General features: G+C 37.6%; 1 protein-coding gene across 2 annotated transcripts in view; it reads right to left on the bottom strand.

The window, feature by feature from the left end:
- Nucleotides 1-14,023, bottom strand: part of LOC150102860 (mitochondrial glycine transporter-like) — a 203,470-nt gene that overhangs the window by 142,400 nt on the left and 47,047 nt on the right. The gene's annotated exons all lie outside the window — the stretch shown is intronic.

Here is a 14,023-nt window from a genome sequence, read left to right as displayed (position 1 = left end):
TATGAAGGATTAACTTTTCTGAGTTGTTACAAATAACATAGGCTTAAGAAAAAGGAATCAAAGTTTTTAACTATTTTATTATTTTCATTTCCCAATACAAGTGCTTACTTTTATTTGACAGTCAACAATTTAATTCAAAAAGGTGGACAGATCAACAAAAATCGAAACACATCTAAGAAATATCTCTTGCTAGACATAAGCTATTATATATATGATATAATGAAAACATGCTATCCATTGTAGTGGACACTTTGGACTATTTGTAGTGAAGTCAACTACTCTCTGAGTAGAAAATGTTTCCTTTGATATCTATAAACAAATCCAAGTCTATGGCAGAAGTGTAACATAAAGCTTACTGTTTATAACCTTTCGAATACAACGTCTTGGTAGCATACTGCTCAAGACACTGTCCCTAAAGAATCTTTATATTTGTATTTTATTGGTGTATTTTTAAAGGTCCCCTTAATCTGAGGCAACTTCTGCCATACATCAAACATTCTATAACCACAATGTCTAGTTCTACTAGAATTATTTTACTTTATGCTTTTTCATTTGAATTAAAAGCTGGATGTAATCACAAAAGATAATAATATGCTTGCAAATGAACAGAATATATGTATACATACAAAATAGTAAGAGCCTTGTGATAACTGAGCTAGCTTACAAATACATCTTCATTTCATTTTTTATTTAAATTACTAATATTTGCTTTTCTCTTTGACAAATTGATCAATTTGGCATTCTACAACCTAATGGGTTGTAGAATGAATCTTCTACACATCACATCACAACTTCCTTTCTTCAAAACAACAGCTTTTAATGCAATTATCTATCAGAATCTTCTAGAAAAAGACAAAATGTTTTCTACCTTTAGTAGCAAATAGGGTGAACAAATTGCATACAACAGTTTTTAATTTTGTTGGTTAATTTTCTACTTGGTTAAAATATTACTCTTGACCAACTTTTCCCATACCTTAATTTTTCAAATTAATTTATTCAACACTGTGTGTGTGCGCACATGTGCACACATGCATTTCAGCCTAACTATCCACAATTAATTTTTGAGGAAAGACTTAAAAGCAAGAGAAGAAGTGGTAGTACATGCTTACTATAAACTGTAAGGTTAAGAGTCTTACAAATTAAAGTACATTCACTTTTCTTTTCATATTCAACCATCATTCATGTCCATTTGTTTCCAATTTATGGTTCTCTGTGATATCTTGTCAAATTGCAAAGTACAGCAGTATCATGGTATAGTCATTTTATGAAACTCAACTATTTCATTATTACAGAAAGTGAATAAATCACTAAGACAAGGCCTATTTCACAAAGCCATTCTGCCTCCCATAAAGTTTCATACTCTTATCCACTCATTCCTGAATTCTACTCTTAACCAACTTTTCCCATAACTTAATAACCAGTCCAAAGAAGCTGATCAGGTCTATAATTTCATACCTCTGTCTTAGAGCCTGCTTTATGCAATGGAATTATTTTTCCCTCTTTCCACTTCCCTGGAACCTTACCTGAGTTGAGACTTAGCTTATCAGAGGCAATGCCAATTCACCTCCCCCTATTTTTGTAACAAACATTTTAGTATCTCGTGTGAAGAGGCTTAAGTGCTGTGAGGACATCATGTTGGAGGCTTAATGGATTTTTTAACAACACTCAAAAAGAATTAAAATAGACTTTAATACTTCCTATATTTCGTCCTAGTCACTAGGACATCTACGGGGATTACAAAAAAATTAATGTAACATATGCACAAATAACAAACAATACTAAGCCCAACCACGTGGGTGACACTAAAGTCCTATCTAGGTAGAGCGCCCTCTAAGGGCAGTCGTAGGTGGCCTGGAATGTAAGGTGGGAACTCTGGTGATGAGTGTTTCCCAAATCTTCGGAAGCTTAATGCACCCTTTTTCAGTCTACAGAAAAACCCACGCACACATTGGAAGGTATATCCACCATCCCTCCCAAAAGTATGGCGTTAATAGTGTCATCTTAGCAAAGAAAGCTAGAATCATCTACTTGGAGCACATTGGTACTAAAATTAATATATTTGGGACACAATTTTAGCCAACGGTTTCTTCCCCTTAAAATCAACAGAGCTCTCTGACCAACCCAACCCAAGTTTCCACAAAATCCAAAACACGAAAAATCCATTGCCATCCCCTATAACTGTTTCACCTCTCAAAAAACTTGCATGCATTCTTAAAAAGTATAACATACAGACCTCCTTTTAGCCTAATTAAAAATTATCTACCCTTATCCATCCACATCAAGATCTCTGCCATCTGAACCATCCTGAGTCTACAGTATCCCATGCTTTTGAAAGCTTAAATACTTTGCACAAATAGGAAGAAATACCAATATCTACCCAGAAGAAGGCTAAAAATACATTTTTCACCTACACTACAGTCGTTTTGGAATGGCTAACCATGCCATGGATACAGACCACTAGATCCAATGAAAGAAACCTCTCTCCTATACAGAAACAGATTTAAATCACACTATTTCTAGAATCTGCCATGGCACTACATCATTTCCTAAACTTTAACAAATTCAACTGCATCACACACATGATTCTAGCTTTCTTTGCTAAGATGACACCATTAACACCATACTTTTGGGAGGGATGGTGGATGTACCTTCCAATGTGGGTGTGGGTTTTCTGTAGATTGAAAAGAATAAATATCTATCTGATAGCAAGATAACAAGAGTGTCAATGAAGACAGACAGTTATTGTTTTCAATGACAAAATGGATCCTTGAGTGTTTGCTTTGAGTTATGCTAAAAATGTTTCTTATGTATCCCTTGCGCATGTCCAAATGGAAAATATGTAATCACCTTAGCATAGCCATATTGTGAATTTGAGATGCAGAGTTTAGGGCTATGTTTTCATAATGTTAGATTGGCAAGGATATAGATGAGAAAGATAGCTGAAGGCAGCTCGTAAGAGTGAATTACCTGGAAACAGCATTTGGGTTTGAGAGTTCTGGATTTGAAACAGTATCAGAGTTTTTGTCCATAAATAAAACAGCAGCCTGTTTGCCTCTGTAGAGAGTGATTGTACAGATTTGTCTTGTAAGTTGGTTGAGCATGTCACATTTTCAGTTAAGATTGAGTGCGTTTGGAATTATGCAGCAGGTGATTATGATAAACTCAGAAGACTGCTTGAAGCAGTGTGTTGCGTCATATATCTCTGATATTGATATATCGAGGCAATATAATTAACTTTATGGGGGGCGCTAGTGGGCCAAGTACTGCGGACGTGTTTTGAAGAGCTCCTGATTCAGATAAGTTTTTACTAGGAATAATTAAGTATATATGCGTAATTGTTTGAGTAAGAGTGGCTGTAAACGTTGTACGCTACCGGTATTATTAGTGTGGGTTTTTTTTTCTTGTCTAAACTAAATTACGAAATCGTTATTATTAGACCTAGTAACCGGCAGAGAGAAAAAAAAAAAAATGGCGGCGGCATTGTCATTCCATGATTTGAATGTAGATTTCAGTCGTTTCGTTAAGTGTGAGGTCTGTTATATGTATTCCTTCGATTACATAAATGATTTGTGGATGTTTAGTGCGGATGGAAGAAGGGTGTGTGCGAAGTGTGACCTGAACGAAGAACTAATGAATGCGAATATGAAATTGATGACAGAAAGTGCTAGTACTGATTGTGTCGCGATTGCACGTTTGAAAGAAATGGATGGTGAGCAAGAGAAGCGAAAAAATGTTAAAAAATCAGGAAAAAAGAAAAAAAGCGATTTGACAACCGTAACGGATGTTAAAAGGGACGAAAGTGAGGTGGAAAGAAACGAAATTGAGAGAACGAATGAAAGTAGAACTTGCGTAATGCAGAAATCGCAAGTAAAAAAAATCGAAAGAATAAATGATGGCGAAAGTTCGACGCATGTTGGACCGAAAGTACTGAAACAAAGAAAGATGAATGACAGTAAAAGTGAGAAGAATGATAGCGAAAGTTGGACGCATGTTAGTCCGAAAGTACGGAAACAAAGAAAGATAAATGAGAGTGAAAGTGAGAAGAATGATAGTGAAAGTTGGACGTATGTTGGACCGAAAGTACGGAAACAAAGAAGGATGAATGAGAGGGAATGTGAGAAGAGGGGGTCGAGAGTTAGAAAGTTAGAAAGATTTAATGATAGAGAGAATGTGTCGCAAGGTTCGGAAAGTGAATTAGATTGGATGAGGCAAGAAATGAAATGGATGCGGAATGAAATTAAGAGAATTCAGGTCAAAACTATTAAAATAAATCATGATGGCATGAAAGAGTTAACGAAAGATGAGCGAGTGGCGTTGTATGGCGACTCCATTATTAAAGGTGTGCAAGAGGATAAAATGCACAAGGTATGTTTTCCAGGTGGTAAAATAAGTAGAGTGATTGAGGCATTGGATATGAGGCGGGAGCGAGCAAAAGAGTTAATTGTATTAATTGGTACAAATGATTTGAGAGAGAACAAAGAGCATGTCAAAATGAATGTCAAGAGACTGCTTGGAAAGATAAAAGAGAATAGTGTGACAGGAAGGGTGGTCAGTGTGTTGCCTAGGTATGATTGTGGTGAAATGAGGCGGAGAGCAAGGATTATGAATGGTATTCTGGCTGAAATGTGTGAGGAGATGGGTGTACAGTTTGTTAATGTGTGGAATGAGTTTGAGGGACGAAGTGAGCTGTATGGGAGCGATGGACTGCATCTGAGTGGTTATGGTGTGAGTCGCTTGCAGAGACTGCTGCTGGAAGGTAGAGAAGTGAATAGAGAAAATGAATCAGATCGAGAGGGGAGTGATGTGGAAGAGCAGGAGAGTAAGACAGGAGAGATTGAAGAAGTGGAAATGAATGGAGAGGTGAGTGGTATGAGTATAGAAAATGAGAGAATGGGTGTGCAAGAGGAGCAGGGAAACGGGGAGGCCCAGGGTGGACAGGGATACACAGCGTGAGAAAGGTGGATGCTCCAAGAGGAGGTGAGAGCATGTGTAGGCAGGAAAGTAATGGGATGACCAGGGATCAAGAGGAAACAGATGTTGTTGCAAAGGGTTCTAAAATGAAGAAGCAGAAAGAGAAATGGCCCCAGTCCAGCATGGAGAGAGCACATCGAGTGAATGGTAACAGTGGAACTAGCTGTAGATCCAGAAATGAGTTGTTGTGTTTGTATACCAATGCTAGAAGCATAAGAAACAAGGCGGATGAAATAGTTGCACTAATTGTGTCTGTGTACCCAGAGATTGTTGGAATAAGTGAGACATGGTTAGATGAGGACGACATCCTGACAGGAATAGAGATGGAAAGGTATGATGTGTTTCGTGAGGATAGAAGGGATAAAAAGGGAGGGGGAGTGCTATTGATGATAGAGAAAGAGTTATGTCCATACAAGGTAGAGATGCAAGAGGGAAATAGGGCCAGTGGTTTTGAGGCAGTATGGTGTGAGATAGAGGTGAATAGAATCAAATACTTGGTGGGATGTTGTTATAGACCTGGTAATGTGGATGGTGGTGATAGTGAAATGTATAGTCAAATAAGCCAAGCAAATAAGAAAAGGGTGATCATTATGGGTGATTTTAATTATGGCAATATAGACTGGATTGAAGAGATAGCGACTGGAAGTAAAGAAAATGAGTTTCTTGAGTTTTTGAGGGATAACTACCTCAGACAGTATGTAACAGAGGGCACACGAGGATTAAGGGTCTTGGATTTGGTCATCTCATCGGAGGATGTAATTATAAATGAGGTGTCAAATCATCCACCAATTGGTGAAAGTGACCATGAGGTGATTACCTGGGTGGTTGCCAGCAGTGCAAGGACCCCTGTGAAAAAAGGGTATATGTGGAACTACAAGGGGGGTGATTATGAAGAGCTCAGGAGACAGCTTGCAGATGTAGCATGGAATGAGGAGTTAGCTGGAAAAGAGATCAATGCAGCTTGGGGGATTTTCAAAAACTATTTAGTAGATGCAATGTCTAAATGTATACCACGGGTGAGAAGGTTAAATAAGGTAGGTGTGAGATGGATGAATAAAGAGATTAAGCATGCAATACAGAAAAAAAAGGCATTGTGGAGACAGCATAAGAGAAGTGGAAGTAACCAATTTCATGAGGTCTACAAAGACCAGGCAAGGAGGATGACTTGGTTGGTGAGAGTAGCTAAAGAGAGGTATGAACAGCAGTTAGCTAATGAAGCCAAAAAGAATCCTAGGGAGTTCTTTCGATATGTAGCCAGCAAAAGAAAGAATGATTATGGAAGGATGACATTGATTGGAGGAAATGGTATAAAGACAGCTGTTGCAGAATGTGTTGTGGAGATACTTAATGAGCAATTCATAAAGATCTTTCAATCTTGTGAATGTGACTTCATGGAGAGATTAAGAGCAGTTGATGATGGGGAGGAGAGACTGACTGTAAGTGAGCAAGAGGTGTTTGGGGAGTTGAGTAAACTAGATGTAAATAAGGCTGTGGGACTTGATAATATATCACCACGTATTCTGAAGGAGTGTGCCAGAGAGTTGACACCTGCCTTGACATATTTTTTTAATACGAGTCTTGTACTTGGTCAAGTTCCTAAAGAGTGGAAGGAGGGCAAGATTGTGCCACTTCATAAAGGAGGTGATCGAACTCAAGCATCAAACTATAGGCCTATCTGTGTGTCAGGTGTTGTGGTTAAGTTGTTGGAGAAGCTTGTGAGAACTAGGATCCAGAGTTGGGTTGACAACAATGGTATAATCTTTGATGGACAGCATGGATTTGCTAAAGGGAGGTCATGTTTTAGTAATCTACTTACTTATTACAATAAAGTGACTGCTTCCTTGGACAGAGGAGAAGGATACACAGTAATATACTTGGATTTCGCAAAGGCTTTTGATAGAGTACCTCATGATAAGTTGACAGTCAAACTAGAGCAGATGGGGTTGGATATTAGATTAGTGCATTGGATTGGAGACTGGCTATCTTATAGGTATCAACAAGTTGTGTATGGGGGTGCAATATCCAGGAAAAGGAAAGTCACTAGTGGAGTGCCTCAGGGGTCTGTTTTAGGGCCATTACTATTTAACTTATATATTAATGATATTGGTGAAGATTTGGATGGAGATATTCAGTTGTTTGCAGATGATGCAAAGTTGGGACGAACCATAAAGAGTAGTGAAGATGTTGTGGCCTTGCAAGAAGACTTGAATAAATTGAGTGATTGGGCAAGCAAATGGGGATGTGAGTTCAATGTTGCAAAATGTAAAGTTTTAAAATTTGGAAAACAAAGATGGGATGCAGAATTTATGCTTGGTGAGAATATATTGTTGGAAGTAGAGGAAATAAGAGATCTGGGGGTGATAGTGGATAAGGATCTAAAATTTAGGGGACACATCGCCAAAATTGTGAAGACAACACAAAGACTTCTGGGAATGATGCGGAGGACACTGACATGTAGAAGTAGGGAGATACTTGTTCCAATGTATAAGGCTTTGATTAGGCCACACTTGGACTATTGTGCCCAGATTTGGTCACCGGGTTTTCAGAAGGATGAAGAGATGTTGGAAAGGGTCCAAAGGCGACTGACTAAGGTAGTTTCTGACCTCTGGAATGTTGAGTATGAGGAAAGATTGAAAAGATGTAATTTGCAGAGTCTCGTGGAGAGAAGGAAGAGGGGAGATATGATAGAGACCTACAAGTTGGTAAGGGGTTGTTATAGGATCGATGGTGGAGAAGTTCTACAGAGAATAGTGGGAGATCAGGGGAGAACCAGAGGTCATCCCTGGAAACTGTATAAGGAGGGTGTGAGTAAGGGAGTGAGAGGCAGGTTTTTTTCGTGCAGAGTTGTGAGTGATTGGAATGCCTTGCCTGAGAGCGTGGTGTCTGCAAGTAGTTTGAATGTGTTTAAGACACGGTATGATGAGATGTGTGTGTAAGATAAAAGGACCTCCTAGATGAGTCTTTGACTCCATGAGGTCTTGTTTAATAATAATAATTATCCTTTCCTACTTTAGCTGCTATATCAAATTCTATCGCATGTACCTCTTTGTTAAGTCGGTTGCACCATTGTTATCTGATCTTCATTAATTTTAGTCTTATCATTATGTCTCGCTTCTTTTATACCTTTTCTTACTTAATTTAACCTTTTAAGGGCCACCAGAGATTACCTGTTCCCTGAATTCTATGAGTTATCCTGGTCATTCAGGCAAAATTTATTTTTTTTTATCTGCGCCAGCCTGGGTCTTAAAGTTAGAGATAAACTTAACCTTTAGGATAAACATAGATTATCAGGTGCCACTAATAATGTTAACTGAATTCTTAAAAGTCTTGGGTTCTCTGGCTTATTTTATTTGCATTCGTGCCCTACTATTTTCAATTGGGTTATCCCCGCACACGCACACACAATCACGGGTTCGAAGTTTTATGAAGGGTCAGGGTCAGTCATCATGATCAGAAACACAAAGTAAGGAATCAAAATATTTATTAAACTCATCATATAATGCCATGCAAGTTAAAGTAGTTTTCAAATCTAATTTAAGCTTCTACCATTCTCTCACTCTCAAAACCATTATGCATTGACTTCAAAATATTAGCAAATTCAATAACTCAACATATAATACATTCTTAATTACAGCTCTATTGGACATTTAGGCATTTTAGCACATTAATAATCTCTCTTTGGATTAATTACGACAGAATCTCTATCTAACTGAAAGTTTTTAAAGTTCATTTCAAAAGCATAGTCATTTACATAAATCTTAGTTCTTCACTCTTTCTTCCGTTTTACAAATTTTAAGATGCATTCTCTTAACACTGTTAGTCAATTCTCAAAAGGGGCTAGAACAAGTGAAAGTACTTATCTTTTCTTTATCAGTTTTCTTCCATCCTTCCTTCTTTGTTTCGATTCTGGTTGTCTCGATCTTATTGCCACATGGGTTACACGTACTCACCTGAGTTGGGCGCTATCTCTCTGCTAAGGTTTTACGTCGATTGCCCTCTCATTGACGGCCTATGGTTGATCTTGCCGAAATCTGCTGCGGTGTCATGCTGGATCCTTTCATAAGTTAGCCCTCAAAAATGAGAGCTGAACTGCGATGAACTCTTGGAGCACACGAAGAGAATAATGCAGGAACATGAAAAAAACAGGGGGATTTACTTCCATGTCACGGGTATTTTACGCTCCCCTAGAGTGCCACCTTTCCGAGTTTGAATTTCTCTTATCGTCTCACACATTGGTCTCAGGCTGGGTGACTTCACCGATCAACATACGGGACTTCTTGTTTCCGGGAACGTATGCGTCATAATGTCTTCTTAAATGTGATGCCCGTGGGTGCTTACGCTGCTCTTATAGTATTAGGGCGATCTTTGCCCTATGTTGCTGAATAATACGCATTCTTTCATTTATAATATTTCACTAATGATTTCTCTCATATCTGCCCCTTTTGCTGACTTACATTCATGCTAGACATGATGTTAATTTAAATTCACATAATTCACAGTTTATCATACAAGATAATGTTACAAGAAAAAACATAGTTACACTGCGCTAAAAGATAAGTATGCATATATATTTTTTGTTAATTGTTAGATTCTGGAATGGTGACGTCATGTAAAATTTGAAGTCGCCTATTTCAGATCTAACAAGTGTCTTCCTAAAGAAGATGCACAGTGAGGATGCTAGCAATGTATGGGAAGTAACAAGAGATTACTACCTCCCACATTTTTGCTGAACTGCAAAAATGTAAGAGGTAATAATCAGTTACATGAAGAGTATAAAGAACAAGCCAGGAGAGTGACTCAGTTAGTAAGAACAACAAAAGTGCAATACAAGCAGAAATTGGCAAATCAGGCAAAGGAAAAACCCTAAAGATGTTTTTTTTTTTTTTTTTTTTAAGATATGTGGCAAGTAGAATGAAGAATAATTATGGTAAAATGATGTCAACAGATGAAAATGGCAGAATGGTAACTACTGCAGAAGACAGTGTTGAGGTGTTTCATCCTCATCAGGGTGAAATGAAATTATGAGAATCCTAAGTGTAGAGGACATAGGACAGGATGGCTTAATTTTGAGTGAGCAGGAGGTATTTGAGGAAATAAATAATCTTTATGTCAATAAATCGATAGGATTTGATGAGATATCACCACAAATCTTAAAGGAATGTTCCAAGGAACTGGCAGAAGCATTGGCATGCCTGTTTAATAAAAGTCTTACAACAACACATGTTCCAAGGGAGTGGAAAGAAGGTAAAATTGTTCCATTACATAAAGGTAGTGATAAAGCTGTGGCTGCAAATCAAAGCCCGACCTATCTATCTGGAATTGTGGTGAAAGTACTAGGAGAGATTGATGAAAAGTAGGATACAGAAATGGGTTGATAACAGCAGTATTCTCTGTGGTTATCAGCATGGGTTTGTTAAACGGAGATAATGTTTTGCTTACTTACGAGGGTGGTCTGAAAAGTTCTCGGACTAACAATGAAAAAATAAATTTATAATTTCAAAATTATTTTTATTTTTGAACATAAACTCCCTTAAGACTAATATGTTTATTCCAGCAATGCTCCAGACCATTATCCAGTCCCTGTAGTGGTTCTCAGTAAGATCTGCAAAATACCCCTCTATAGCTGCAATCACCTCTTGATTCAAAGAAAAATGTTGACCAGCAAGGAAGAGTTTTAGTTTTGGGAAGAGATAGAAGTCAGAGAGAGCCAAATCTGGGGAACAGGGTTCCAACAATTCATAGTGCAGATCCCTTAATTTTCCCAATGCCAAAACACTTTTTTGGGCAGGTGCATTGTCCTGATAAAAGATGATTTTTTTTTTCTTCTGCAAACTCACTAATTTTTCCGTCTAGTCTGGTTAAAAGATCGGAATATTCCCCAGTTATTCTTCTACCCTTTTCAAGATAATTAATAAATAAAATTCCTTTAGCATCCCAAAACACCAATATCACAACCTTTTCTGCTGATGGAACCAACTCTGTCTTCTTTGGCGCTGAACAACCGGCTTCTGTCCACTGTTTTGACTGCTGTTTGGATTCTGGTGTGTAATGGTGAATCCAAGTCTCATTCCTTGCCAATAAATCGATGCACAAAATCGGTTTCATTCTTGTTAAAATGCTCCAAGCACCATTCAGATTTTCATGCGAGTGTGTTTTTGATCTGCTGTGAGCAAGCACAGCACCCACCTTGCACAAAGCTTTTCATATGCAATTCTTCTTAGAAAATATATCCCACATGTTCTTTTTAAATGCCTATAGTCTCAGCAATTTCACACACTCTGACTTGCCGGTCATCCAATATCATATCGTGTACTTGATCAATGATTTCTGGTGTTGTTACACTTTTTGGACGTCCTTCACATGGATCATCTTCAAGACTGGTACAGCCACATTTAAACTCAGCAGCCTATTTCTTAATTGTTGAAAATGAAAGAGAAGAGTTCCCATAAACCTTTATGAAATTCGAATGAATTTCTTTTGGCATTAAACCTTCTTTCATAAAGAATTTTGTAACTGCATGATCCTCAATTTTATCCATTTCAAGGGATACAGACAACACTTTTGCTTCAGACAGCTGTATAAAGCAAACTATAATACTTGATAGAATGACTTGCAATTTCACATGCATGCTTATGACAGACGTACCAACTTAGAAAAAAAAATCTCTTGCCGACAGTGTTGCCATTTATGGTCGAGGCAGAGAATTCTTTTGAGACCAACCTCGTACTCATGTACTATAACAATGAGACAAATGTCTTGTACAAGGGAGATGCATATATAATGGTATACTTCGATTTTGAAAAACCTTTTGTTGGACTGCCACATGACAAGCTGTTAAATAAACTGAAACAGATGCCAATGGATAACAGACTTCTGCGTTGAATCAGTAACTGGCTGTCAAATAGGTATCAGAAAGTTGTATATGGGGATGCAACATCCCAAAAGAGGAAGGTCACTAGAGGTGTGCTGCACAGGTCAGTTTTAGGACTACTGTTGTACAATTTGTATATAAATACAGGGATGGATTTAATTAGCAACATGCAGTAGTTATCACATAACTGGTGATGTGATACCAGTTATCACATCATTGCTCATCAATGTCGCAAAGTGTATGGTTGTGAAATTTGGTATGCAATGATGGGATGAAGTATACACTTGGTAGGGAAACTTGAAAGGCAGAAGAGGAGATGAGAGATCTAGGAGTGGTGGTGGTGGACAAGGACCTGAAATTCAGGGGCCACATTGCACAAGTTCTGAAGATGTCACATCGGAAAATGGCAATGATGCAGAGGACCATAACCAGCAGATATAAAGGGGTTATGATGCCATTGTATAAGGCATAGGTAGGTGGCCAACAGCAGGCCTGCGGGCCACATGTGGCCCGCAATGTGATTTTATGTGGCCTAAGGCAGGATAAAAACTATATTAAATTATATGTGTTATCAATTTAGCCATTAGTTTCGACCGCAGATTTTCTGGTTGATATACTAGTTATATTCATTATTTCTGATGACAGAAACAATTTATATTCTCAACACGGAATCAAAATTGCTTTAAAAAGATTATTCAATTTATAAAATCTACTGTTTCTGTGTGAGTTGTAGTAGTGGGAGTGGTAGATTTCTATGCGCTCCATAGTAATGCATCATTAAAAGTCACTTGCTCTGCTCTGGTTACAGTGACCAGTTTCAGAGACTCAGTTTCAAGTATTTTATATTGTTCTCCCAATAGTTAAATGATTTAACAAATATAGTAATTCAATACATATAACTATTGCCTTGAAAAAATGCAGAGTTTATTTTTATTTAAGTTCTGTCTAAAAGTGTGCGGCCCATGATGCTACCACTCATCATATATTGGCCTCGTATAGAATGAAGTTGGCCACGGCTGGTATAAGATGTTGATCAGGCCTCATATGGACTATTGTGTGTGCAGGTTTGTTCACTGGATTTTCATTGTAATTAGGATATATTATAAAGGGTCCAGAGAAGATTCACAAAGGTGGTCGGTGGTCTTTGGAATGTGAAGTACGAGAAAAGATTGAGAGAATGTTTGTTTTATACAGCTGAGAGAATGTAAACTGCAAAGCTTCATGAATAAAAGGGGGGGGGTTGAATATGATTGAGACATATAAGCTAGTCAGGGATTGTTATTAGGCTGACATGGAAGAGATTTTTCATAGAATGGAAGAAGGGTATGCGTGTGGGGGGGGGGGGGACAAGAGGCCATCCCTGGAAACTGTATAAGGAAAGTGTGAGTAGAGTAGGTTCTTTACATGGAGAATAGTTGGCAAGTGGAATGTATTGCCTGAGTATGTTGTAAATACACACAATGAATCAGTTGAAGGCATAGTTGGATGAACTTTGTATGTGATAGCATGTACCTCCCTCCCATGATGAGTCTCTAACTCCATGGAGATCAGATGTTAATAATAATTTCACTGTTTGTCAACACAAAATAGTGTTGAAACTAATAAAACTCAATACAAAAATGTATTCAGTTTTATTAATTCTAGAGAATTAATAAAACTTTACAGAGATCCGAAATATCAAATTTTATTAAATTCCAAAACAAAATTTTGCCAATATTTATTGGCAGAATTTGCCAATTTACTATGTGAGTCATTTTGCCAAACTCTGTCAATAACAAATATCCAACTGAAACCAAAATTCAACAAGTAGACATACTGTAGTTTAAACAAAATTGCAAATTATATTAAATTCCAAAGCAAAACATATTTTAAGTTCTGCATTCAACTCAAACAAAAGAGATGGTCTGACACTGTTTTTTTGGAATTCCAAACACCAAATTTCAATAAAATCAAAAAATAAATTGCATACGGATGAAAGAATCACAAAATGCATAAGTATCTACTATGCCTACACATTTTGCAAAACCCATTTAAAAAGCAGTGACTAAGAAGATAACAGCCAAGGGCCATCCATTTTAGCCCACTGGTGGGGGGGGGGAAGAGTATTTAGGATTTCAGGCTTACTATCAGTTGACATGATTCAGCCTTATTACTTAGTGTAGTACCTGCATGCACATATAC

The sequence above is a fragment of the Typopeltis vanoorti genome, chromosome 9 (genome assembly GCF_054136105.1).
Source record: "Typopeltis vanoorti isolate ZY-2024b chromosome 9, IOZ_Tvanoo_1.0, whole genome shotgun sequence".
In the NCBI taxonomy this organism is placed as follows: domain Eukaryota; kingdom Metazoa; phylum Arthropoda; class Arachnida; order Uropygi; family Thelyphonidae; genus Typopeltis; species Typopeltis vanoorti.
The sequence above is the reverse complement of the archived record's forward strand: the minus strand, read 5'-3'. Positions and strand labels throughout refer to the sequence as shown.